Consider the following 5563-nt stretch of genomic DNA (forward strand, 5'->3'; position numbering starts at 1 on the left):
TGTTAAGGAACAGCTAAGAAGAATATTGCTATTATGAGAGAAATGTTACCTGTACAATTTGGAGCTGAATACTTTATGTGGTTCTTCATTCTGACGAATGCATACAATGATGTTTCTATATTAGCCCTCCCCTTTGTTAGTGTAAACAACATTAAGCCGTGGCCTCGGGACCGACGCAGCTTGGTTCGGATCCGGATGATGAGGATCTCCCTGGGACGTTCCTCGAGACCACTGAGGTGGCCGACTGCGGTGGTCCAATTAGGACAGGGTCGTCGTTCCCTCCGAGAGGGGGCTCTTCGCCTGGGCGTCTAGCGAGAGGCCTCCGTCTTCGCACCTACACACAGGTCGGGTCGGGAGAGCTCGACCCGATCCCTCCGACGATCAAGTCAGTGAATAGTCACAGAGGGTTTGTTGGTTGTCTCGTCCTCTCCTCATTCAGAACGCGAGGGTATTTATAGGGAAGTTTATTGTTTCCTGATGTGCCCGCTTGTATGGGGCAAGCTCGTACTCCTGGTAGCGTCTGATATCGACGTTGGCGTGACGTGAAGGATCGAGCTTGAGCAGGATGTTAATGTGCCTCGGTTGGCGTTCCGGTCCGTGTTGACTAGGTGCTATTAGGTTTGCTAGTCATAGGTGCCCAGCAAGCCAATCACGTGAGTGATGGCACGTGTGACTTAATATAGAATATTTTTGCTTATTATATTTTGGCATATATCACTTTATAACTATTGCATAAATGCATACATATATTGTGATGTCCTTGGATTTGTGCAATGGGAATCGGATCGTGATGAGATCACGATAGTGAGATCGATTCACCTTTAAACACATATCCTAAATAATCCCGGTCATAGGTTACTCGAGAGGGATATCGTGATAACTGGACAAACTGGTGTGTTGTATACCCGTCCATATGATGGATGCAGCTGGTCTCATAGCTGCTTGTGTGGAGACACTAGGGATATAGTACATGTGCTCATTGAAGAATGAGTTCACTGATTGATCCGCTTACGGAATGCTGGATGGTTGATGATGCCTTATTGTCAGACAGCGATTCCGTAGTCCTAGTGGTGTATCTGGTCCTTAGACTTGAGACACCAAGGATGTCCTGTATGAGTGCTCCACTCTTTGATATCATACTTGTAGGTTTGGTTGTCCCAGATCTAGTACAGTTGGTCATTGAGAGTGGTAGTCGACCTTACGAGGGCTATTGAGTGTTGATAGAGGATCATCCACTCTCGGCGTCATGAGAGGAATATCCCATGTGTTCTTGCTCAGACAAATCCCTGGCCAGGGTCATTCGGGTTGAGAGAGAAAGAGTTCTCCGGGAGAATCCGATTAGAGCGAGACTCGAGAAGAAACTATGTGGGTCTGACAACACCATGCTCGATATACGGTCTCTGGTATATTAGATGGATGAGGGACTGTAGGTACACGGTAACTGAGGACAGACAGGTCCAATGGATTGGATTCCCCTGTATCGTCTGGGGACTACGGCGTAGTGGCCTAGTACGTCCGTAGTCGATGAGTCGAGTGAATTATTACAGAGATAATAATTCACTGAGTTAGAAGGAGTTCTGACAAGTATGACTCACGGCCAGCTCGATATTGAGCCTAGAGGGTCACACACATATGGTAGGCATTGCGATGAATAAAGGTTCGGATATGAGATATACGACGGAGCCCTTATCTTATTGGATGCAGATCCAATACCAACTAGGGGAGGACCCATTAGGGTTTTGATAGGGGACCTCTATAAATATGAGGGATTCATAGCCCCATGGGCTAGAGAGCTTTTGTTTGCCTTTTCCTATTCTCCTCTCGATCTCCACCTTAGAGTAGGTCTGGAGTTTTGAGGAGCGTCGTCGCAACCCTGCTGTGTGGATCACCGCTAGAGAGGAGGACGCTTGACCTCCTTCACCCTCTCCTAAGGATCTGCAAGGAAACAGGGATATACGATCTCCCTAGGTAACACAATCTACTCTATATGCAGTTTCATGTTTCGCGGATTTTTGCGTACCAATCTTCGCACGACGACGAACATCTCTTTGGGAATCGGGGATTTTATTTTTCTTGTTCTTCCGCTGCGCATATGATGTCGCCCCCAAGGATTTCCCAACAAGGTTAACAGGGGCGCGAGGCGTCATCTGACGTCAACCCAAGTCTTATCGCCATTATTACCCTCATCATATTCCCTCCCCAAAGGAAGCTATGCGTCGGTTGTTGTAAAGGAGGGTCTGAGGCATGGCTTTAGCTTTAAGAAAAAATCCCTGTCGAGCGATTGCCAGTCCGTTGCCAGAGGTGTGGGAATTGTGAAGTTTCGTAACTAAGGAGGGTTGGATGTGCAACGGTGGCCCCAGGTAGTATGCGGCCGAGGAGCACACTCAGTAGAGTAGGCCGAACAGAGGTTGTGGTCTCAGGGAGCATGGAGCCGAGGAGCACGACGCAGGCGGGCTGTCCGCGCAGGTGTAAACAACTCGTTAGAGCTCGGACTTGATGGGTCGGTGGAGACCTCCTTCTAGCGCCAAAATGTTAGTGTAAACAACCTTAAGTCGTGGCCTCGGGACCAACGCGGCTTGGTTCGGGTCCGGATGACGGGGATCTCCCTAGGACGTTCCTTGAGACCGTTGAGGTGGCCGGCTGCGGTGGTCCAATCGGGACGGGGTCGTCGTTTCCTCCGAGAGGTGGCTCCTCGCTTGGGCGTCTAGCGGGAGGCCTCCGTCTTCGCACCTGAACACAGGTCGGGTCGGGAGAGCTTGACCCGACCCCTCAGACGATCAAGTCAGTGAATAGTCGCAGGGGGTTTGTTGGTTGTCTCCTCCTCTCTTTATTCAGAATGCTAGGGTATTTATAGGGAAGCATATTATTTCCTGATGTGCCCACTTGTAGGGGACAAGCTCGTACTCCTGGTAGCGTCTGACATCGATGTTGGCGTGACGTGAAGGATCAAGCCTGAGCAAGATGTTAATGTGCCTCGGTTGGCGTTCTGGTCCATATTGACCAGGTGCTGTCAGGTTAACATGGGCGCTAGACGTCATCTGACGTCAACCCGAGTCTTATCGCCATTATTACCCTCATCATATTCCCTCCCCAAAGGAAGTTATGCGTCGGTTGTTGTAAATGAGGGGTCTGAGGCATGACTTCAGCTTTAAGAAACTATCCCTGCCGGGCGATTGCCGGTCCATTGCCAGGGGTGTGGGAATTGTGAAGTTTCGTAACTAAGGAGGGTTGGATGTGCAGCGGTGACCCCGAGTAGTATGCGACCGAGGAGCACACTCAGTAGAGCAGGCCGAGCATAGGTTGTGGTCTCGGGGAGCATGGAGCCGAGGAGCAAGATGTAGGCGGGCTGGCCACGCAGGTATAAACAACTCGTCAGAGCTCGGACTTAATGGGTCGGGGGAGCCCTCTTTCTAGCGCCAAAATGTTAGTGTAAACAACCTTAAGTCGTGACCTCAGGATCGATGCGGCTTGGTTCGGTTCCGGATGACGGGGATCTCCCTGGGACGTTCCTCGAGACCGCTGAGGTGGCCGGCTGCGGTGGTCCAATCGGAACGGGATCGACGTTTCCTTCGAGAGGGGGCTCCTCGCCTGGGCGTCTAACGGGAGGCCTCCATCTTCACACCTGCACATAGGTCGGGTCGAGAGAGCTCGACCCGACCCCTCCGACGATCAAGTCAGTGAATAGTCGTAGGGGGTTTGTTGGTTGTCTCCTCTCCTCATTCAGAACGCGAGGGTATTTATAAGGAAGCTTATTGTTTCCTGATGTGCCCGCTTGTAGGGGGCAGGCTCGTACTCCTGGTAGCGTCTGACATTGACGTTGGCGTGGCGTGAAGGATCGAGCCTGAGCAGGATGTTAATGTACCTCGGTTGGCGTTCTGATCCGTGTTGACCAGGTGCTGTCAGGTTAACAGAGGCGCGAGACGTCAACCCGAGTCTTATCATCATTATTACCCTCATCACCCTTCATCATTGTTAATAAATTCATGATCTGAATATTGTTCACCATCAAAAGCTCTCTAGCCCATGGGGCTCTGAATCCCTCCTATTTATAGAGATCCCCTGTCAAAACCCTAATGGGTCCTCCCCTAGTGTGTATTGGATCTGCATCCAATAAGACAAGGGCTCCGTCGGATATCTCATATCCGAACCTCTATTCATCGCAATGCCTACCATATGTGTGTGACCCTCTAGGCCCAATATCGAGCTGGCCGTGAGTCATACTTGTCAGAACTCCTTCTAACTCAGTGAATTATTATCTCTGTAATAATTCACTCGACTCATCGACTACGGACGTACTAGGCTACTACGCCGTAGTCCCCAGACGATACAGGGGAATCCAATCCATTGCACCTGTCTGTCCTCAGTTATCGTGTACCTATAGTGACAGCGGCCAGTGGAGTAGAGCAGAGCAGAACAATACGGAGAGAGAAAGGAATGACAGAAGGAATGGCGCTCACCGTAACAACGATCCTGACCGTCCATTGTTGGGTCTGCGTTCTGATGGAATTGGATGATTTTGAAATAGTATTAGGACACACATACCCATGACATACTCACACATACTTAATAAACAAAACACATAAAAATAAAACAAACAATATACAAATATACACAATACACACACGAAAAGAACACAAACAATACACACAATACACATATACACACAACACATAATACACACTATACACCCAATACATATACACACAACACATAATACACATATACACACAACACATAACACACACTACGCACATACAATACACATACACACAACACACACAAAAACAATATAACGTAAACAACACACACACTATATAACACACACAATACATACACAACACAAACATACATAACATACACAACACACACAATACACATACATACACACACGAAAATAACACAAACAATACACAAACAACACATAGCACACACTATACATTCACAATACACATACACAACACACAATAAACAACACACATGAAAATAACACAAACAACACACAATACACATATATACACAACACAATACACATACAAACAACACACTACACACACAATACACACAAAAACAATACAATAACATAAACAACACAAACATAATACATGTACACAACACACACTACAAAACACACAACACCTGCTACACACGCACTACATACATACACAATACACATACACATACAACATAACACTATACATACACAACACAATACACATACACACAACAAGACAAATAGCATACACACAATAAACAACACATATGAAAATAATACAAACAATACACACAATACACATACAAATAACACATAACACACACTATACATACACAATACACATACACATAACACACACACACACAAAAATAACACAAACAACACACACAATACACATATACATATACACAACACATAACACACAACACACTACACACACAACACACAAAAATAATATAACAACATAAACAATACACACAATACACACAACACATACTATACACACTACATAGAAACATAACATACATAACACAAACACATATACACACAACTTGAAACAACACACACACA

This window comes from Musa acuminata, chromosome BXJ1-4 (assembly GCF_036884655.1).
Source record: "Musa acuminata AAA Group cultivar baxijiao chromosome BXJ1-4, Cavendish_Baxijiao_AAA, whole genome shotgun sequence".
Taxonomy (NCBI): domain Eukaryota; kingdom Viridiplantae; phylum Streptophyta; class Magnoliopsida; order Zingiberales; family Musaceae; genus Musa; species Musa acuminata.